The following is a 24,771-nucleotide window of genomic DNA, read 5'->3' as shown; positions in this document are numbered from 1 at the left end:
TTAGAATAATATAATTCAATTCGCATCCAAATGACGTGATATTATGTCAATTTCAACAATGAGAAGGCAAATTCGTTTGATATGGAACGAATAATTCAACGTTTGATAGAACATGGGACATAGACATCCAAGGCACGTCCGTATGGTTAAATTTAGAATCGTTTACAAAATACGAAGCGACTTTGCTTCCTTTATGCTCATTCATGGACTAAAACGAGAGATTATTAACCTGGTGATGGCTGGACGAAGGTAAACCCTAGGTAAAAGACAGATGGTCAGACTCATAGTGGTTGGAAATAAACCTATAAAATATTTATTCAATAGCTTAGAATTTTTAATCACTGGATAAATAATTTATGTAATTTGTTGCAACAGCCACCACCACCACAAAAAGTACGTATGAGCTATTTACTCATACCTACTTGTCCAATAAGCTGTTTGAAATTTATATATGGAATTATCATAGCAACTTCTGCATAGCAATTTAATGAAGCAAATAACGTTTTGGCAGCAAAGCATGTTTTCCTAATGATCCGTGGTTCCTTGTGGAACTCATTTGTTACGTTATTTTCTGTTTCATATATAATTTGGCTTCAATATCTGCATGCACGCAAGATATTACTTCGAATTTAAACAAAATTCATCTTAAACATTCCTGCAAAATCATTGGTGTTTTCACTGAAATATTTAACGCATGAAAAAATTTTTTTTTAGAAAGTGACTAACTGATTCCTAAATGCTGGCTGATTAATAAAATTTTCTGGTTAAAAAATATTCATAATGTTAAAATAGAAATAGATATAAATAAAATAGAGCATGTCTGGTAAACATTTACGATAAGTTAATTCGTATTTTAATTATGAGTATTTTAATTAAATTAACCATAAATAATACCAAATCGTGTTAAAATAATAAAAATTTATTAAGACCATTTTAGATGAGCACTGTTTGTAATATTTTCTATAAAAATATATATTTTATAATATATTTTATCTGAGTAATATAATTTTATTGATGTTTCATTTTATTCTTCATTTCAGATCTTTGATTAGATTTTAGATTTTAAGGTTTTTATTATATGAACCTTTATAATAATTATTTGATTACGACATATACCGAAATTCTATATGAAATGAACATATTTCTAATATAGGCACCTATATCTGTCTATAAAATTTAAAAAAAAATCTGTTTATAGAACACAAAATATTTCTTCTAGTTAGGAAAGCTTTTTAGTTGAATAAAACAAAAAAGAATGGAAGCAGTTATTTTATCCACAAAATCAAAATATATTAGGTTGTCAAATATCTCCCTTCCGCTTTTTTGCTCTTGGTTTATAATACAAAAAGGCGGAAGGGAGATATTTGACAACCTTATATGCTACACTTTGATGTCTATAAAACAATGACTGAATAAGCGTATTTGTGCAAATGAAAATCTCTCTGAGATTCCAACGATCTCGACCACTAATAAACTAGAAGCCTTTTGGTTGAATAAAATGAATTCCTATAAAGGTACCTATTTGATCCATAAAACGAAAAAATATGTATATAACCATTCCCTTTGAAGTCTGCAAAACAAGGACCGGATAAAGGTATTTGTGCAAATGCTCTCTTTATAACCTAATGTGCAACAAAAATCCTTCTAAGACTCCTCTGTACAAATCCAACTAATAATAAAACTTTTAACGATTGTGTTTTCAGTTGATGCCCCGTGTGCTTTCCAAGGGAGTCCTGGAATTAGACGCGCATCTGGCGAGATCTCGCGATCTTGCGGTATTTGCAAACAAGTAAACTCTCCGAAGAGAGTTTCACTAGCACCTGCAACGCATACATACCTCAACGGCTCAGTACCCTGTTCCTTCTGTCCGTCCGTCCGTCTGTCTGTCTGTCTGTTCCTCTGCATATCTCATATATTCGGTATAGGGGGTGATATAAATAGAAGTGTTGCTCGCTAATAAAGCAAAAAGCGAAACGTTTTAAAATAGAGACCGGCGCAAACCGTTCCCATATTGTGTTTGCTGTTTGCTATTAAAGTGGCGGTAAAAACGAAACTACATTGTTTTGTGGAAAAAACAACGTGCAACCAGTCTTAACTGCGGCTAGTTTAAAATAAAGCGCGAAGTAGGTGTTTCGACAAAGCTGCTGTAGACAAAAGTTAAACAAACTGGATCGTATAGCAATATAATTGTTTATGGACCTACACAGAATTCTAACTAATAATAGACAATTGTCATTTTTTGTAACAAATTTAGAACCAAAGTTATCTTTTTCGACTATACATAACTGTTTATACACTTACATGCAGTATCTCTTATTAGAAACAAAGTATTTCTTACTAATTTTGAAAATAGTATTTTCTACTATTATTAAAAACCAACACGTTATATCATTTTTTGTATTCATGTAGATAGATCCCCAACCTTGTAACAATTTGAGATCTAAAGTGAGGTTTTAATAAAACTAAATGTCTGGGCACAATATATTGACGAATGAACATTTAACTAAAAAATATGAAACTTTTCAGTGTCATCTCCTTCCTAATTCGAAAGTAACTCTAGAGGCAAAACTAATTTATCAAATTATGATGGAATATTACATTTTTTTTGCTATGTTATTTAAATTAATTTTTGAGTCTATGTAGATGATCTGTTGTAATAAATTCAGAGTTCGATGACAAATAAGAAGTTTTGATAGAACTAGGGAAAATTATAAAGTTTTTTCCATAAACCTTCAATTACCTACATAATTACTCTTGGAGTTTGATTAATTAATTAAATGCTAAAAATGTGCGTTTTAGTATTCTAAAAATTCCAAGTAAGTTTTACAAAGAGATGGGTATCTTATATTGATATATGTATTTACACTTAAATATTTTACTAAAAAATTGAAAATTTGTCAATTTTTCAGTAAATTTGATCATGAAGAAAAAATTTGAAGTCTAAAATTTTCTGTATGCAAATGCTATATATCACACACTTGTTTAGTTTACAATTTGATCAAATCATAATATATTCATATTATTTATTTTTGTCTAATATTGTGAAAAATGCAATTAGTAATTCCAAATTTATAGGAATGGTGATCCTGAAAACTTACTTACTAAAACACCATGCAAGGCCAAGATTCTTTTTTATATCCATACACCCTTCATTATTTCTTACTACCAATTTCTGGTGCAACAAAAGCACTCCTAAACTTTCATAATCGTTTAAATTTATGTATTGAAAATTATGCATTTATGCATGTTTAAAATTAAAAATAGTTCCATATCCTTTCGCATTCAAATAACGGCTACCTTGATACAAAACAAAAAAAATTACAAAGAATATAAAAACGTCGCTCGGTATATATTTATTGTAAGTCGAACACAAATAAGCGTTCGCAGACTATGTATACGTGCTTAGATCCAAGGCATCTGGATTAAACATAAAACTTTTGTAAATATTTTTGAAGTCTAAAACTATTCAAAAAAGAAGAGATTCACTGCCGGCACCAGTCAGGAAAGCGAAACTGAATGATAATTAAATTGTGTTACTGTTACAGGAACGATAAATAAATCGAATTGTTTAAGTACAGATAAAAAAGTTTGTTGTAAGTAAACTAAGTTTATTTGTAAAAGTTATTACAGGCGCCTCGGGCAGCCTTATGTCAAGCCGTATTTATGGTATGTAAAATTAAATTTAGTTGTGTGACGAAACCGCTCATTCATGTGGCGATTTCAAACAATAGTTCATATATATACAATGTGAAAGTCTATTAAGAAATCGCAATGTTAACCAATGTACATATTTATTTTCTTAGAACAAATCTAAAACGCAACACAAATAAATTAGACACACCAGATACCATGCGTGAGAACCAACCAAAAAAAGTTTAACTAATAATTATAATAATTTCTATTTCTATAAATTCAAGTAGCAAGTTGATCATTATAATAAACATTCTCAGTAGTTATATAATCCCATTAATTAAGACAAAAAACAAGGTTTGTTTGAACCATAAAACACTCATAATCCTCAAATGATATCCATTCATGCCACTTGTGATTTAATGTATGTTTATAGATAAAATTGTACGATGTTAGGAAGAGAAAAAGCTTCATAGACACATTGAAAGCTTTTAAGTTCAGAACAAATATTTGTTGAGATAGTTAATAGAAAATTACTACCACGCGAGATCGAGTTATAGCATCTTTTTGCTTCTTGATTAAAAATGAAAGAAAGAAAAGGTTCATGGTTGTTTTAGTTGCGGATTTCGACATGCACACAATCTATAAGTAAAGATTTTTAGTTAAAACTGCAATTTAGCTATAGTGATATCGATTTTTACTTGAATATAGATGAAATTATGTTCACAAATAAAAACAGCCTTTCATCAAATATAGACAACAGGACGACCATTGGAATGCCTTCTGAAAAGCTGCGTAGGAAAGAAGTGCCGCCGCAAAAGCACATAAAAATCTTAAGACCCGATTGATAAAAATATGAATAACCATGTATTTTAATTTTTAGTCTTATAGTTTCGCAAATATCTAGATTACAGAAATATTCTAGATTGCCCATACAGTTTCCAAAAGGCGTACACCCGATACTCCAGATCGTTTTCCTTGTTTTGTCACGGCGACAGACAGCTGGGTTGATGTATCTTCTAACAAGAGATTCTGTATAAAGTTTTGTATCCACTTCACCGAGCAGACTTTATATGCACTCGCCACTTAAGTCTAAAATAGACCAAGAAGATTCACTTTGTTCGGAGTTCTGGCTGTCTATTAATCCACACTGGATTATTTGTTGGTGCATTGTGATACTCAAGAATGATGTTTACAAGACCAAAATGGCATTGGTTGCATTTAGAAGCCGTAACACCATAAACGTGATCGTTATTGAAGCAACGGCATTATGGACGTGTCAAACGTCAAATTTTGATATGAAATGAGATATGACAGTTAGGCATCAGAAGTAGGATACTTTGTTGTCTATATGCGTACAAGGTAAAGAAAACATTTTGTGGAGGATTATTCTTGGTGTGTTAACAAAAGACGTAATTAAATATGAGAATATGTGCAGTTAAACTAAAATCCTACGCAGTAGGGTAGGGCGGGGCTAGTTGAGCATAGGGGCAAGTTGAGCAATCGAAATATCTCGAAAACTATTCACCGTCCGTTTAGGCATTATATGGCGGAAAGATAGAGGTTTGGGAGAAATAAACATCCCGCGATCGCTAGTGGCCGCTGGACAAATCAGTGAGCCTCACGGGCGTTTTGTTTATTTTGAGACCAAAAAGTAAAAAAGTCATTTATCACGAGTTTTCGTCTAGTTTAGTCAAATGTTATTTATTTTTAACCAGGTAAATTTTATTCTTCCATATAATTATAGTACTTTTAATATGCACAGAGATTCTGGGTATAATTCTTACGGTTTTTTTATAAACTCACTTTTATTTTGAAATTCCGAGTTGGGGCTAGTTGAGCATAGTTGCTAAACTTGTTCTGTCAGTAAGACAATTACCATTAACTTCCAGAAATTAATTATTATTTTTAAGATTTAAGCTAAGTCTATGAGTAATGATATAAAGAAATAATGATTTTAAATAAAAATACTGAATATAATGGTAAAATAATTCCTAAGTTAATTAATCGTTAATTATTCAAAGCAAATTACTATAAGTTTAAACAAAATTTTGTTTTCTCTGTCAATAAAGACTATAAATATAGAACTGGTTATTAAAAACTTATTTTATTTCATCACTAATCGACATTGAACCTATAATTTCATTATACTTTCTTAATGCTCAACTTGTCCCACCTATGGGGTACATTGAGCATACTTGACTTTTTGCATTCAAACAGCTGTAGCTTTTAAATTTTACTTATTACCAAAAACTAGTATTAACACTTTTGTTATGCGATAAACAACAAATCCATTAAGACGTATAGCAATTTATTGAGACTTTTCATTGAGGAGCTACATCCGTTTAAGTAAAAATTTGCTCAACTAGCCCCGCCCTACCCTACTAGAGTTCTAGAGTCACCATGGTACATCACAAACAAGACAATCCATAATGATCCACAAACTAAAGGAAATAAAAAAAATCATAAATAAAAATTAAAAATTCACCGAAATCCAGCATTGGCAAATATGTCTTACTTACCGCAGATTCTAATAAGATTTAAAAAAAAGGACAAAAGTACAGTTGAGTTAATTTTACATTAATACTCGATTATTATTCATTGTATTTTTAGAAATGTGCAATACAATTTTAAACCACTATATCTTCAACACATGTGACAATAAAAACCTTTAATACGAAATAAATCCATTATATAGTTATTTTCCAAGAAATATATGTTTCCATTAATTTTTAGCAAAACGAAGTTGACGCGATAATAAAAAGCATACACGAACCTTTTTTACAGACTGACTTCTCGGTCACATGTGTCGTCAAAAGTATATAAATTATTTATATCCTGATTCGGTAGTGAAATGTTAAAATAAAAAAACGAAAAAATCGTAAAAAATCTTATAAAAAAAACCTTGTCCCTTCTGTTTAGCATTTGTGTGCCCAGATCGTGTTCAAGATACGTGAAACTGATGCTTGGGGAAGATATTGTAATGTACAACAGGTTTCGAAATTTATTTAAAAACATGCTAAAAATAGGGAAAAATTGTTTTATATTATATTTATATCGTCCAAAATGGCCATTCAGTACCAAAAGCAACTAATATTAAATATAATTCTATAAACTAGTATGTCGTGATTTAACAAAAACAACAGCACCTTTAGCAGAAAATAATACATACAACAAAGGAAAAAATTTAAAAAAAAATTATAAACTTATGCCATAAAGATTAAATAATAGAAATTATGAAAGTTTTTGGAATTGGATTGGAAAACCAAGGCTTGCTTATGAATAAATAAATAATTATTAGTAGCAATAATGCCAGTTTTACTTATTTTTGTGAAAGAAATAACCATATCCGTGATCTGACTCCACGTTATATTGCCTCTGTATTTTTCCTTCAATCGTAATTTCTTTCGAACCTGTCATCATAACAATCCTGGACAATTTGTCTCTCGCACCAAGACTAAAAATTTACAACCAATTTTCCCCCAAGAAGTCCTTAACTTAGGCGCGAACGACGCCTTAGGTTTACAAGGCAAAGTTGCAGCGCAAAGAACGATTCTCAGGAGCGATTCCAGATGCTGGGTCGTTGAGAAGACGTTTTGTTTATTAGATTTGTTTAAAACCAAAGACACGTGGTACGCAGGTGCAGTAAGAAACGAGGCATCAACACACGAAACAAGGTTTCATTAAAGTTTAAAAGGGCGCGAACAATTTTATGGTGTGCTCGGAAATTTAACTGTAGGTACCTAGATCTATGCAGGGGATGAAGTTCTAAATCCAGAACACGAATGATTAGAAAAACATAAAATTTAGTATAAGCTAATATAGTTTTTCAATATCAAGAAAAATACTAGAAAATAAAAAAATCAAAGTATTTTTTTTAAGTTGAAGGTATTAAGTAGATCCATTTTTATGCATTAGTTAGAAGTTCACTTCCCAGCTTTGGATTCTTCTATACAGTTTATTAAAATGATCCATAGAAGCAATTTATCCCGATAAATTGTTTTTACTTATTTGTGTATATATTATTACATTAAGCAGAGAATGTTGACAAATATATGGTAAATTAAAGTTAATAGATACACCAAAAAAATCATACATGTATCAAAGTTTTAGTAACAACCTTTACTTTTAGGGTACGAATTATTCAAACTCAAATACCTGTTCGATATATACTATTTCATTCATAGTTTTTAATTATTTACTTATTTTTTTAATTATAGCTCTTTTTAATAGTTCTTGCGAATAATGTTTGTTTTAAACTAACGGGTTTGAGTAAGAGAACTATAAACTTTTCTCAGAAAACCCATAGCTTTGTTAAATAAGTCGTAAAACATGGAGGCGTTGGAATATTAAACTAATATGCAAACGATGTATTACTACACATTCTAATAATAATTTTCTGCAAACTTAATACATAAATTTAAAGGATAGAATGCGAACATTATTTGGAATATTAAGTGACTTAGCAAGATCTAGATAATGTTTGCCATGAATTTAATGCCATTAAATAAAATAATTTTTATATAAACTTCTATTAATCCAATTTCAGGATATTTTGCTATAATAACAAGCAAAACAGAATGATTAGAAAATTAATTTTCCTATTGGTATATACATTTTATTCGACAATTTTAAGTAGCAACAATCCATTATCTTCTCCGGCATCTATTAATTTTATTTCATGATATTTTTCTATAGCTCCAAATAAAAAAGTAGAATTATAGAATTTACATTTATATTTACATAAACATTTTATTTGACGATTTATCGACAGTAGCAATAATTCATTAACTTCAAATGAGGGTCGTTTAAGATAAAATCAGCGTCCTGTCAACACAACACAATGGCTCAGAATAGAAGAAAAAGCATTCACAATAGTTCTTATATTTTTTTTGCTTTACAAATGAATTGAAACTTACGATTATGCAAATGAAAAGGACAATAATAAATTCGAAAACGGATGCTATAAAATTTAATATTTGAATTGTGAGAACCACAAAAATGATCGCCGTCATATAAATAAACGTGTGCTGAAAGAACAATAAATACACCTGTGGGTTATTTTTTTTTAGCAGCAGTCGTTTGTATTGGATTTCTGTTTGTTCATGACTTGAAGCAAAGAACAAACAAAAGCTCATTTTTTACGAAAGATTTTTCACGTATGTGATTCTTCGCACAGTTGAAGCTTTGACGAACTTGGAGTAAAATATTTGCACTTTACTCGATCTTGTTATGGCTGGGTTTGCAAATACGTTGACATTTTATTATTTGAAATTGTAAAATGTAAAAAATGAATGCTTTTAGCGAGTGCAACGACTGCTCACAATTAAATGCTATAATGCATTTAATCTATAATATTGTTATTAATGATGATTTGATTTGGCCAATTATAATAGCAATTTGTCTTGCGTTGGATTAATATTGCATTGATAATTTAATATTGTAATACTCATAGCATCATATAATAATGTATTTGAATATTTTAATTTGGAGCTTTAATAGCAGGCCTTGCATCCAAAAAAAGACTCAAATTTGTTTTCAAAAAAAAGGTCTTCTAAGGCAATACCTTAAATTCATCTAAGGCGATACCATCAAATAAAAAGTCCAAGAATTCTAGAATAACCTTTCATGTTCCAAACGTTTCGACTTAATACTTTATGTCATCATCAGTGGATATTACATATTAGAAATTCACATCAGCATATGTTCACAGTATACATAAATAGCATTAAAAATCATCAACAAAAAATTATGCTTTAAATAAATTTAAAATTTAATGAAAAAATATTAATTAACTAAAAAGGAAGACGAATGAATCTTTAATGGATAAATTAGTAATATAATAAGTGCAAATAAAAAATATTGAAAATTGTCACTATTGTTCTATACCATACCACTCGTTAAGCTCAGACTGCTGTTAAATATACATAAAATAATTCTATACAGATACGAATGATTTTCCGGCTAATATTTTCTCCTAACGCCTTATATATTGATACTGAATTCAAGTTATAAATATAACTAAATTTTCTACCAGCACATAAAGGGAAATGTAGTCCGATCAATCATCAATTAGTTTTGAAGATGTTTCTCTTTGATTTTAACGAACATAATTCTTTCAATAACCCTTAGGCAATTACTAGGATAGTGGCGAAACACTAAATGGAAAATGGAAAAAAATACTATACATTCCAGATCAGAAATTCTGAAACTTTTAAAACATTATAATAGAAAATGATGGATCGAGTCCTAACGAAGTGGATAACATATGTAAGATCTAGTGCAATTTATCTAACTTATAAAGTAAAAAAATATTTAAATTATCTTTATGATTAAAAGTATTTAAAACTCAGTGGTCTATTATACGTATATTCCAAATTCATTTAATCGCTCTAAGATTTAATTAGAGCACATGGATATAACGCGATCTTCATGAACCCAAAATAATTTTCGCAAGGCAATCTGGTCAAATGCCAAGTTTATGTATTTTTGAAACATTTATGGATTTGCAATCTTGTAATGGAATAGATATTGAACGCAAATTCAGAGGAAATAAATTAACTAAAATTATGATTTCGTATAGATAAAATAAATTATGTAAAATGTGTAAAACAATTAGATCACAAATTTGAATTAACAAATACAGTTTAATATTTTATTAATCAGTACTATCTTTGTAGTGATAAATCAACAAAAAAAATTGAACATTGCACCCGAAATATTGGGTAGAGTTGTAGACTTCGAATCAAAGATTCATGATCCAAAAAAATTTATACTCCAAATTATAGTCCTTGTAAGTCTTAACTTTACATATAGATGATAATAAAATAGAGGTAATATAAAATCGATTAATCACATTTCGTGTATCAATATTATCGATTTCAATAATCCAAGGGCGGATACATCAATAATAAGGGTTTGGGTCGTTCAGAAAAAATTAGTTTTATCGGTTTTTGCCATTAAGAAGGGTGTTAGAAACGTGTGAATATCCCGCATGTGTGTTGACACATACGGGAGAACATTTGACATGTACAACTTGATGGATGAATAAGTATAGATTTGCTTTTTATTTAAATCGAGAACACTCAATTGTCTGAAGTATTTTGATATGAATTTATTTCCATCAGATATGTGCACTTGGATCAATTCAATACAAGCGCATTTCGATTTAATAAATACTACTAAACATGTGTTAAAATTATCAAACTATTGAAAACATATGCTATACTTAGAAATATTCTAAGTAATAATTCACTAATAAAATTATATATATATATATATATATATATATATATATATATATATATATATAGCCCTTGTATACATGTATTTTATGCTTCTATTTCTGTCTTAAAGTAAAAATAAGCATCTATATAAAACACAAGTAAATACCGAAAAAGTAACAAGGTCTCGTAAATTCATCACGTATGCCTAATTAAAACTTTAAAATAATTATTTTGAAATCAAATTAATGGCGCGCAAATAGTTAAAGGATAGTTAAAGTCAGCAGAAAACACTGAAATGTTATCACAAAATTAAATAATGATAAAAGTAAAAAATGCATTACCCTGTCAAATAATTTTTTTTTGCTCACAATGTATTTGATATATAAATATTATATACTCAATTAAAACTTTAAAATAAATATTTTGAAATATAATTATTTATTACATAGATCAGCAGAAAGCTCCAACATTTTTCAGGTAAGTTTTCATGGAAAAGGAAGTAAATCCATTTCCTTCCCAAATTTTTAATATGTTCGATGGTTAATACATTATCCATATATCATTAATAAAACTGTCAATAACCGTTATTAAGCGGAACAAAAACAAAATCATTAGTGTCTGTATGTAGCACATTTTATGAAAGGGGCTTCAAAATTCGAAATAAGGCTATAATACATGGTGAACATGTGTTAAACATTTAATTCATTTAAAATTCCTTAGACCTACTTGCTTCAAAATACAGAGGAATAAAGAACAATTTCTAAAGATTTGTAGTAAATTTTATTTAGTTTTTATCAAGCCAAATTAAATTATTGAAAAAAATGGTAAAAGATGCAGTGGTATGAAAGTCAATTTAACATTTCATGTTTATATGCAATTATATCTAAAGGGCGTTGCATTAGAATAACAAAATAAGATAAGACTTTTTTACCATGATGATTCATAATATTATAAGTTTTTAACAACATGACGTAGACCAAAAACGAAAAGTACAAAGAATCATTAAATTTAAGCAACCATCCGTGTTAGTTCACATATTAACAGAGGGTTCGAAATTTTAGAATATCACCCAAGAGCCTCAGAAAATTGAATGAATGGCGAACACGTGTCTATTAGTTGTATACGCCAAATGTAAAGGTCACATGTATACTATTAGTAGGAGAGCTGAGGAAACGTTAACTTTTAAGATACTAATAAAGTAAAAATTAAATAAGTAAATTTTATACTCGAAACAGGCTTACAATTTTTACCATTAAAATTAAGTGTTTATGGGTGAATGATTTGTCGTATATCATAAAATAATCAACTAATTGAAGTCTTATAATTAACTTAAGCTTGTAATAAAAAATTAACTCTTTCGTGTCAAGAACATATATTCAATGTCAATTAGAAAATTTGAACAAAGAATAGTAATTTCTAAGTTTCTGACTAAGAAGTTGATTAAAGGGCTAGACATCTCATAAATTTTGTTATAAATATTATATTTTTATTTGATAAACCTTCTGTAGTTTTGCCTGATATAAATAAAATCTTCAAATAAAAAAAATAAAATGTTTAATAGAACCCTAGTTTGAGGTATATGAAAACGAGCCCCATAGCTTCATATAACATAAAACATGGTAAAATGTAAAAATGAACTAGGTGATATAATTGTATTATGAAGTGTATATTAGATATAAGTGCATATCTCAAATTAAAAATTCCTAATAAATTATATTATTTTATGAACATATCCGTGTTCTAAAACTTATTTTTTTAACATAAAAGCTCATAAAATTAAATAGGTGAAAAGTTGATAGCTGCTATTTTTTCTAGTTTCAAACTAGAAAGGGGGTTTCTAGGGTTTTTCAATCATATATTTTTAAAGGGTTGTTCATCTATCTACAAAAAACATTAAATCAATTGTTCATAAAGTGCAAACCAAATCTAAGAACTTTAGGGATGTGTACTCTTTACAATGATCATTGCACAAAAAGGAAATAAAGAAAAAATCAAATTTTTTGACAAAACCATTATTTTAAGAATATAATAATAATGAATTCATTCATTTTTTTATAAAAAAATATATATATAATACATAAAAAAATATATATATATATACAATAAAGAAAAATTATATTACATTAAATATTTAATAATTGAAATTGAATGAAAAGAAAATTCACTTATTAAAACGAGCTATTGGAACTATTATCTATATAAATTCTGCTGTTAAGAATATAAATATTTCCTTTATGTATATTTCTGATTGCTAAAAATCAAGTGTGAAAAATAATAAAAAAAATGTCTTGCTAGCCTACTAGGATACTCAGTCAACCTGTGTGTACTTCCTACAGATAAATAATTACTCATTTGTGATGGATTTTTTATTCATATCACACGTTTTTACTGATGGTGAGATTTAAATGGCAAGTACGTTGAAAATTATCTATATAAATTCTGCTGTTATAAAATTAATTTAAATATTTTCTTGCTAGCCTACTAGAATGCTCAAACAACCACTGTATATACTTCTGACTACAATAATTCCGCATTTCTGATGGATTTTTGGCTCATATCACATGGTGAGATTGACATAGCAAGTACGTTCACAGAAGGTTCAAAAGCCTGAATTTTTACTTACTAAGTCTCTTCAGCCCTAGTACTATGTCAACAAGGAATTGACGGCCAAAAACCACTGTGGGAGCCCGTCATCTGCTATTATTTCTTACATTACGATTTCGAAAGTCGGTGCGAGCGTGCGTGTCACATAACACATGTCCTAAGATTTTTTGGCGACGGTCCGCCCTCAAAAACCGACAGACATAATATTTTTTTGTGACATTGATATTTTGTTACTTGTATTGGAAAACGTCTGGACCAGCATGAAACAAATTGTTACTTCGAGACTTACGAGATAAGGATTTTTGGAGATTTTAAATATGTTCCCATATTTGTATATTATCTCTTTCATCTATAGATATGATCTATAGAATTTTTTTTGATCTACATATAAGTATTTTTTTTTCAAGTTTTCAGTCCAACATTGATAATTATATACATACATTTAATTGCTTTTGAGAGGCAATATTAATTAATTTTGATGTTGAAATGCACGTCAATAAAATCTTGAAGTGCATAACATTCACCAAATAAGACGTAAGAGCTTTTACAATATTTTCCCAGACTTTTCGACATATAATTTTGTGTTATCACAAAACAATGTATATGGGTCTGTAAATAAATGTATATTTTTTTATCGATTTAACATATTTTAGAAAAAAAATTAAAAATATTCGAAGGCTGTATAATTTTTTTATTATTTTAATATAACTGGACTGGGGTTCTGCTTGAAATGTCTATCGACCGATAAAAATGTATGTAATCGTTACTAAATTAAAAATACCTGTTTTCAACTATCTAATTAAATACAGCATAGTCATTAAATATTTTTTACAAATATTAAAAAATATTCGCAATTAATACTAATTAATCAATCTAATAAAAAATGTAAATTATCAAATTGCATTTCCAAACTTCAAGAGAAACCTACAAATCTACAGAACCAATAAATGTAATTTTTTTTAGAAATGATTACAAATATAGACAGCGTGAAGTCTTTAAAGAATGTATTTGAAAAATGTTTCCTACCTTAACTAATCATCCATTAGAGAACTTTTTGTTAATAACTTGTATTTACCAAGGTTAATAATTAACGGTACCTTTAGAATAATTTATGGTTGTGCCTTAATGGCAAGCTATATATGACTTTCAAGAACCTTCATAAACAACTAATGAGATAAATAAATTTAAATAATATGCAAATCTATTAAAATTCAACGGTAACACAATATACACAACCAAAAAACCATTATAATTAAGGCTAAACTTCAAATTACAGTGTGTCCTTTAAAAATATCCTGCTCGTTGCCCTAACGAGGTCTTTTACAATGTTGTTTCGGCTTGATAAAATAAACAATATTTATAATGTTTTTCCAGCGCATTTTTTATTCACTCAAAATAAAAATAACAGTATTGTATTTCTGGTCGTGTGTTGATTTATAAACCTCACAGCAAATGCAGAGCTTGTTAAATGATACACATACATAAAATATACATACATATACATAAATATATACATACATATACATTTAAATATGAGTACGTAGTTATATATGTCAAAATTTTATTTTCAGAATTTAGTAGTTGTAAATTTTAGTAGTCATTTATGTTTTGCTACCATCATCCCCAGAGGCCCAATCAATTGGCATTCGATTTAGACATTTTTTAAGTACGACCAAAAATTAGCTTATATTATATTAGCATATAATGAATTTAATTATAAAAAAATTTTTCTATCAATCTCATGAAAATGGATTACCATTATGAAAGCATAGAATTATGAAAAAAAATGTTACTGTTAGACAGTATAATTGGAGAGGTATTGTATCAAATTTATTATATGATAATTTAGATACTAAATATAACCATTTAAATATATAACGATATTTTGCCATCTCATTATTGCTAAATTAAGGAAAACAACTTATAACCGCTAAATAAAATCTAATATTATATATTATATTAGATAAATCCTGGATTTTCAATAAATTACTAAATGTTCATTTTCCAAACATTGATCTAATTTTTTGTAGACATTAATTACGGCGTTTCGGAACTAAATATCTTCCATCATTAGGTTTTTCTGTTAAAAACTATTTTTTATGAAATAATAATATTAATGATGATGATTACAGAATATTAAAAAACGAATAAAGGAATGGACTGTGTAAAAAAAATTATGTAGAAAGTTATTGGAAATTAAGAAGCACAAATTATTTATCTGTAAAATCCATATCACTCATTTTTGAAAAAAAAAGATATTTAAGTTTCCCACCTTAATTAATCATTTATTAGAGAACTTTTTGTTAATAACTTGTATAAGATATTGAATAATATTTGAAAATTTTGACTTTTGATAATTGTTTGGGTTTTTAAAATTTCCATTACAACCAAGTAATTTCTATAAATTAAACACATAAGTTTCTTTTTTTACATTAATAAAAATCCAGCATTTATCATAAATTAACCGTTCTACAATTAAAATGAAATATAAACAAAAAATCACTTACCATATCGTGTTCAAAATAAAACTCCGGAAAATGACAGCTCCCTCTTGTTTCAAAACCAATCCATTTCACAAACACTAATTGCACTTATAAAAATCCTTTGTTCCAAAAACATAAAACACTTCAAAATAATTTAAATAATATTCCTTCACAAGTATCACTCAAAATCTGTTATAAAATATTTATTATTATAAATTTTCCGGCGCAACAATTGCGAGATGTCCTGAGACCCAGGGCCCGCGAGGACACAAATAAACTAAATTCGAATTGAAAGTTTGTTAGGGCCTGAAAATCTGTGCGGCACGAGCGTCGACGGGGACCGAACGACGTCGGAAAGATTCGAACGGGACCATGTGGGTGAATATAAACAGTAAACACGTGCGTTGCCTGGGAACGACGGTGTAACGTGTAACGCTGTTGCTGTTACCTCCCTTGTGTTTGTACTTGCAATTAAATTATTGTTTACGGCTTGAGAAAATGCTATTGTAGTTACTCGCGTTAAGTAATATTTGGTAAAAGACCTCATGTACTAGGCCTCATGTACCGTGGACCCCTTGGTCAATTCTTTGGGCCCCCCGCTAATTCGATATGAATTTTTTTTTAGAAATTCCTAAACGTACTAGTAATATTTGGCGAAGAACACCATATACTAAACGTTCCTAAACGTTCATGTGCTTGGACCCCTCGGTCTATTCTTGCCCCCCCCCCCCAATTCGATATAGATTTTTTTTAGAAATTCCTAAATGTACCAAAGTTTATTATTGAATATTTAAATACAAGTTAGGTACTTGTATACCAAGGATGAGCAACCCGCGGCCCGCCAAGCATTTCTCAACGACAGATTATTTTTTTAGATATTTAATCAAATACGGCTGTAAAGGCTAATTTTGTCATCAGTCAAATTAAGTTAATAACTTACAGCGTAAGTTAATAACTTAGAGCGTAAGTTAATAACTTAGAGCGTAAGTTAGTAACTTAGAGCGTAAGTTAGAAACTTAGAGCGTAAGTTAATAACTTAGAGCGTAAGTTAGTAACTTAGAGCGTAAGTTAGAAACTTAGAGCGTAAGTTAATAACTTACAGCGTAAGTTAATAACTTAGAGCGTAAGTTAATAACTTAGAGCGTAAGTTAGTAACTTAGAGCGTAAGTTAGTAACTTACAGCGTAAGTTAGTAACTTAGAGCGTAAGTTAGTAACTTAGAGCGTAAGTTAGTAACTTAGAGCGTAAGTTAGTAACTTACAGCGTAAGTTAGTAACTTACAGCTTAAAGATTATTTTTTTAGATATTTAATCAAATACGGCTGTAAAGGCTAATTTTGTCATCAGTCAAATTAAGTTAATAACTTAGAGCGTAAGTTAATAACTTAGAGCATAAGTTAATAACTTAGAGCGTAAGTTAATAACTTACAGCGTAAGTTAATAACTTAGAGCGTAAGTTAATAACTTAGAGCGTAAGTTAATAACTTACAGCGTAAGTTAGTAACTTAGAGCGTAAGTTAATAACTTAGAGCGTAAGTTAGTAACTTAGAGCGTAAGTTAATAACTTAGAGCGTAAGTTAATAACTTAGAGCGTAAGTTAGTAACTTACAGCGTAAGTTAGTAACTTAGAGCGTAAGTTAGTAACTTAGAGCGTAAGTTAGTAACTTAGAGCGTAAGTTAGTAACTTAGAGCGTAAGTTAGTAACTTAGAGCGTAAGTTAATAACTTAGAGCGTAAGTTAATAACTTAGAGCGTAAGTTAGTAACTTACAGCTTAAAGATTATTTTTCTAGATATTTAATCAAATACGGCTGTAAAGGCTAATTTTGTCATCAGTCAAATTAAGTTAATAACTTAGAGCGTAAGTTAATAACTTAGAGCGTTAAGTTAATAACTTAGAGCGTAAGTTAATAACTTAGAGCGTTAAGTTAATAACTTAGAGCGTAAGTTAATAACTTACAGCGTAAGTTAATAACTTAGAGCGTAAGTTAATAACTTAGAGCGTAAGTAATAACTTAGAGCGTAAGTTAGTAACTTAGAGCGTAAGTTAGTAACTTAGAGCGTAAGTTAGTAATCTTAGAGCGTAAGTTAGTAACTTAGAGCGTAAGTTAGTAACTTAGAGCGTAAGTTAGTAACTTAGAGCGTAAGTTAATAACTTAGAGCGTAAGTTAATAACTTAGAGCGTAAGTTAGTAACTTAGAGCGTAAGTTAGTAACTTAGAGCGTAAGTTAGTAACTTAGAGCGTAAGTTAGTAACTTAGAGCGTAAGTTAGTAACTTAGAGCGTAAGTTAGTAACTTAGAGCGTAAGTTAGTAACTTACAGCGTAAGTTAGTAACTTACAGCGTAAGTTAGTAACTTAGAGCGTAAGTTAGTAACTTAGAGCGTAAGTTAGTAACTTAGAGCGTAAGTTAATAACTTAGAGCGTAAGTTAGTAACTTAGAGCGTAAGTTAGTAACTTAGAGCGTAAGTTAGTAACTTAGAGCGTAAGTTAGTAACTTAGAGCGTAAGTTAGTAACTTAGAGCGTAAGTTAGTAACTTAGAGCGTAAGTTAATAACTTAGAGCGTAAGTTAGTAACTTACAGCGTAAGTTAGTAACTTACAGCGTAAGTTAGTAACTTAGAGCGTAAGTTAGTAACTTAGAGCGTAAGTTAGTAACTTAGAGCGTAAGTTAGTAACTTAGAGCGTAAGTTAGTAACTTTGAGCGTAAGTTAATAACTTAGAGCGTAAGTTAGTAACTTAGAGCGTAAGTTAGTAACTTACAGCGTAAGTTAGTAACTTAGAGCGTAAGTTAATAACTTAGAGCGTAAGTTAATAACTTAGAGCGTAAGTTAGTAACTTAGAGCGTAAGTTAGTAACTTAGAGCGTAAGTTAGTAACTTAGAGCGTAAGTTAGTAACTTAGAGCGTAAGTTAGTAACTTAGAGCGTAAGTTAGTAACTTAGAGCGTAAGTTAGTAACTTAGAGCGTAAGTTAGTAACTTAGAGCGTAAGTTAGTAACTACAGCGTAAGTTAGTAACTTAGAGCGTAAGTTATAACTTAGAGCGTAAGTTAGTAACTTAGAGCGTAAGTTAGTAACTTAGAGCGTAAGTTAGTAACTTAGCGTAAGTTAGTAACTTAGAGCGTAAGTTAGTAACTTAGAGCGTAAGTTAGTAACTTAGAGCGTGAGTTAGTAACTTAGAGCGTAAGTTAGTAACTTAGAGCGTAAGTTAGTAACTTAGAGCGTAAGTTAGTAACTTAGAGCGTAAGTTAGTAACTTAGAGCGTAAGTTAGTAACTTAGAGCGTAAGTTAGTAACTTAGAGCGTAAGTTAGTAACTTAGAGCGTAAGTTAGTAACTTACAGCGTAAGTTAGTAACTTACAGCGTAAGTTAGTAACTTACAGCGTAAGTTAGTAACTTACAGCGTAAGTTAGTAACTTACAGCGTAAGTTAGTAACTTAGAGCGTAAGTTAATAACTTAGAGCGTAAGTTAGTAACTTAGAGCGTAAGTTAGTAACTTAGAGCGTAAGTTAGTAACTTAGAGCGTAAGTTAGTAACTTACAGCGTAAGTTAGTAACTTACAGCGTAAGTTAATAACTTACAGCGTAAGTTAATAACTTACAGCGTAAGTTAATAACTTACAGCGTAAGTTAATAACTTACAGCGTAAGTTAGTAACTTAGAGCGTAAGTTAGTAACTTAGAGCGTAAGTTAGTAACTTAGAGCGTAAGTTAGTAACTTACAGCGTAAGTTAGTAACTTACAGCGTAAGTTAATAACTTAGAGCGTAAGTTAATAACTTAGAGCGTAAGTTAGTAACTTACAGCGTAAGTTAGTAACTTAGAGCGTAAGTTAGTAACTTAGAGCGTAAGTTAGTAACTTACAGCGTAAGTTACTTCGTTCACATGGTTAATAAAGTTTATTGTTTTTGAATTTTAATATTAACTGTTTTTTAATTTTCCTGTATTAGCTTCACTGAGACATTTTATATACAATTGTTGTACAATTTATTTCATGGGGTAAAATCATAACATATTTGGTCTTTCTCATTAATAATAGATGTACATTTAAAAAATGAGCATGACATGCCTTAAGGCAAATTTGATTGTTTGAAAATATTAAAAATAAATGTCATTAATCATTCGAAATTGAGATATACTACATTCGTATACCGAAATATTTTATTTCAAGTGTAATTTAAATTATAGTAAAAATCTTATTTTTAATTATATTAGATTGATTATTTTAAAATGCGTAAAACTTTTGAATAATGATACTAATTTATTATTACAATATTTAAATATATGTGAGAATATTCTATTGATAATCAATTAGCTTCTGTAAACTTCCGAAAGGTATTGAAATATGATGGATTCTGTAATTATATTCATTGATAGTTAATTTGCACGATCCAACACCTAACATTATTTGAACTTATAATTAAAACTTAGGACACAAAAAAGAATCGTATAACGGTTTCAATAATTAAGGATTCATTGTGGTTATTAATTATCAAACAGTCACTAATTTCCAGCTCACTTAAATCTCTAAAGCCATCCGTGGTAATGTTTTTTCGAACAAAGCATGAAATCATGCATTATTTACAACATCCAAATGTATTCAATTCTGTTCGTAGGTTAATTTAAGAATGTACCACATCACATAAACGTTAGTAAAACATTCTTTATTGCTGTAATTTGCGAGTTCGCAAATTCACTTGTTGTTCACTTTTTCGAATTAACTTAGCCGCCGATTTATTCTGGGATCAACTCTTGCAGACACTGCAAAATATATACCTAGCACATGCACTGAAAGTGCTAAATTTGCCTTTAACAAACATAAAACAAATTCTGATTTCCGACAACAAAATTCATTCTGCGAGAGACGTTGATTCGATTTGCACCATGACGAAATGTAATCGAAATTTCAAAATTGAATTGAACAGAAGCCAACATGATTTGTCGGCAAGACTAAGGATATTTATGGTTTTGTTATAAGCATATAGACAAATAAATAAAAAAATGGAATTCAATTTATTATAATTGGTTGATGTTGAATAGGATTACTAGTTTCAAATTTATACCACGTTTTCTGAGTTCTATGATTTTCAAAAATTCAGCAAAATCAAATATCAAACGTTAAAATTTGGTATTTTTTATTCTATTTTAATATTCTAAAAAATCTGATACAAATTGATCGGTATAGATAATTATTATTTCATTGTTTTGCTTTATATAATTATTTATTATTCAAGTTGATATTTAAAACTTTGGTGAGCAGGTTGTATAACAAAGTTAAATTAAATCAAATTTTACAAAGTTTCACTTAAATTTTTGCATATTAGAAATTTATCGCTATTGCTGGAACTGATTTTGAAACAAATTTCATATTAAATAATTAATTTAAAAAAATGAAGAATTATTTTACTTAAACAAGTGTTAATTACAAAACTAAAAATAATATTACATATTTGGAAAGTACTACACTCTTTATTTATTGCACTTTATGAAAAGAAGTTAAGTTACAGGCGTTTCGAAACAGTGATTTGACTCATGAGTGAAATATTTAAATTAATTGAAATACTATACATAAAAAATAATTAGAAAATACATATGTATGATTATAAATGTAGTACTCCAGGAGTATACTTTATTTTTAATTATTCATTTATAAAATGCCTTAATATTCTTCATTAATTTTACACTGATGCTGAGATAAATCACTATCTCAAAAACTTGTGTGAATTTTAAATTTATGTAATAAAATTAGAGCGAACAAATAAAAAGTGCTTACTTATATAATTTCTACTCGTTCCACTCATAATACAAAATACTACTGATAATTATATAGATAATTTTTTGTGTAATTATAATTAAATTTATTAGCATTTTTTTTAATTTTAATACTTCGTAAGTAAAAAGTGAATTCATTCAACTTTTAAATAATTAAAATGATGTATAGATGCAAGAAAAATTTTGTTTGTTTCAACAGTTACTGAAGAAGGGGACATTCCAATTCTCCAAAAAATAATTAAAAATAAAATATTAAATTATCATTTTATATACAAGGAAGCTCTTAGTTCAGAAAAAATCCTACATACCAATCTTCATTATATATGATAATAAATTAATTAATTATGTGTTCATCACCATTGGGCAAAGCATATCATTAAACAAAATCCTTATAAACTGAAGCCCATGCTGTACAAAGCCATGACCATAAATTTACTGAACACATGTATAACTAATTGCGAAGAAAACCCATCAGCCAGTAATAAGTAAAATAATTCCTCTATGTTCGTACCTCGGGGCATTATCATATAAATCATCATTCGATTACTACAACCTAGGTCCGTACCTAGTTGAGGTTTCTTTGGATGTCTATTAAGAATTCTTTCAACGCCTTATTTCACAGCTCAGCAAATTATTATGGAGGACGTCTTTCATATGATTGTTTAATGTGCGAGAGGCGTACGATACCTTCGAAGGCGACGCGAACAAAATACGAAGTATGAATGATTCTATAAAAAATAGATATGATATTCATTCATCGGTGCGATGTGATGTTTTGCTACAAGACGATATTATTGATGTGGTTTTGTTGTACTAATTGCGGTTTGACTTACCAAGCTTTTTATTGGCATGGGTAAAAGGACATTCGATTTAGGTTTATATAAGAATCTCTTTAATTGGAGATCAATTATATACGGAAAATAACTACTCAATCTTATAACAATTTATAAATTAAAATAAAATACAGTAGGTTTGTATTTACTTGTTTGATTTCCTCTTAAATACTTTTACAGCTCACGGTTTAACTAATTTGGACAACTACTTATTTTAGAAGATACAGAGAAACAGCGAGCAAGATATGCACGTATAGATAACTTATGTTTATTTTGGGAATTTTTATCCAGCAGCTATCATAAAATAAATTTTAGATGGTAAATCTATGAAACCATGTAACGCAAATGTTACGTAACGAACAAAACCAAGGTGTCAACATGATAGCTATTAAAAGTTACAATTATACATAATATCCACGTGTTATTAACCATTATTAACCATTAGTTTCGCAACGAAAGACCACTTTTTGTTACGTGGTTCTAACTTTTGTTATCTACTAAGTAGTTATAATATATACATTACTAGGGAGCAATCAGAATGCTACTTAATATTTTTGAAAAAATAAAAATGCTTATGGTTATTGCTGCTATTTAAATGTAATTAAATCACAACTGCTTGTTGTGATGTCGTCAGTCATTAGTAAATTCAAAACTATCTATATAATTGGAATTTTTATCGATATCCCACCTATGAGTATATGTAATTTAGATTTTTCTTACAACAAAAATGCAATAAATATAATTAAATCAAATATTTAGAATGGGTTTTCAAGATGCAATGAAAGTTGTTCCTAATCATTTCTCGTGTAGTTTATATTAACTTGCATTTATTTTAATTTATTAATTTTTTATTAATTTTAAAGTTTAATTTTAAGTTTGAAAACCACAGTAATCAATTACTGTCACATTTCATGTAATTGATGTTTGATTTACGTAACAGAACTACCTATTGTTCGACAACTTTCAAAACAAATGTCATACACGTAAAAACAAACATTTAGAATATAATATAACTTGTTGAAATATCAATAAATTATATTTTGTTTGCGGTCAACAATATTCTTACCTACGAACCATAAACTTATAAATTCCAGCATCCGCTCATATAATAATATTATTGCTAGTTTTAGTATTCTCAATTTGTTTCAATGTTTTTTAGTCGTTGAAAAAGTAGTATGTATTTATTTTTCATCATACATTTTTAATCAAATAACAAAAGCTATAAAATTCTCTTTCACTGGGCCTTGTTTACACTTATGTCTTTATGTATTTCCTTTCAATTTGTACAGCAATAAATTTTATTCGATATTAAATGGATTTTTAATCGGCCAATAAAATAAACACGGATTTTCTCACTGATATAACTAATGGTCAAATGCATTAACAAGACTTAAAAGTATATTTCAACTTAAGTGTTTGCTGGGAAGAGTACATAAGTGGTCAATGGTGCATATAATTGCATGCTCTCAAGTTAAACATTCGTTTTGTGTTCAATTTAATTTTGGAATATTCAAAAATCATCATCTATGATAACACTTAAAATCTTCTACTTCTGACTTTAAAAATATTTGGAACTCGCCAACTATTACATGGAGATTCTTTATCGATAACTTTCAACCAGATCAGATAAATTATGCTTCAGGATATATTGATAAAAATAATTCAACATCATTCTCGAATTACATTGCAGCAAATGCATACATAAAGTCATGAATATTTATTACCAAAGCGAATTCATATAAATCTTTCCAAATATAGAAATTTCGTTCGATTCCGGCCAGCAGTAATAACTCTCTTGCTAACAATGCGATTGGATTACAGCACAATGCGTTTATACTTTCATAACTGAACCTGTAGTATCTTCCATCAATTTTCTACGTAATTCTTAAGGTTTATCTATAATCTGAAATTCACGACCAGGCTCGAGGAAGGCGAATAACAATTGCTGGTCGGCGAAGATCTCAGGGCGTGCTAATCCAATCGTGGGTAAACCGTCGGATTCATTCATATTTGTAAAGTTAAATGAAAATGCAAATTATATTTTGTACGTATATTTAGTGCATAGATATATCCTAAACAGGCTTCTACATCAGGACACCAAAATGTTTACTGTACCAGATGAATTTCAGTTCCAAATACTGGAGCGCCAAAGTAGGTAGTAAAGCAGATGGTATAATACTTTGACCTTAATATCAGTTCATTTATGACTGCAAATATCCCAAAAATATTGAAAAA

The 24,771-nt window shown here is 29.0% G+C and overlaps 2 protein-coding genes across 2 annotated transcripts in view; one reads left to right on the top strand and one right to left on the bottom strand.

Moving 5' to 3' along the window:
* Positions 1-24,771, top strand: part of LOC113371539 (fibroblast growth factor receptor homolog 1-like) — a 103,091-nt gene that overhangs the window by 38,130 nt on the left and 40,190 nt on the right.
* Positions 1-24,771, bottom strand: part of LOC113371557 (required for meiotic nuclear division protein 1 homolog) — a 45,510-nt gene that overhangs the window by 4,912 nt on the left and 15,827 nt on the right. The gene's annotated exons all lie outside the window — the stretch shown is intronic.

This window comes from Ctenocephalides felis, unplaced genomic scaffold, assembly GCF_003426905.1.
Source record: "Ctenocephalides felis isolate EL2017-DRISC unplaced genomic scaffold, ASM342690v1 CF-g0.4_SCAFFOLD_01492, whole genome shotgun sequence".
Lineage (NCBI taxonomy): Eukaryota > Metazoa > Arthropoda > Insecta > Siphonaptera > Pulicidae > Ctenocephalides > Ctenocephalides felis.
The sequence above is the reverse complement of the archived record's forward strand: the minus strand, read 5'-3'. Positions and strand labels throughout refer to the sequence as shown.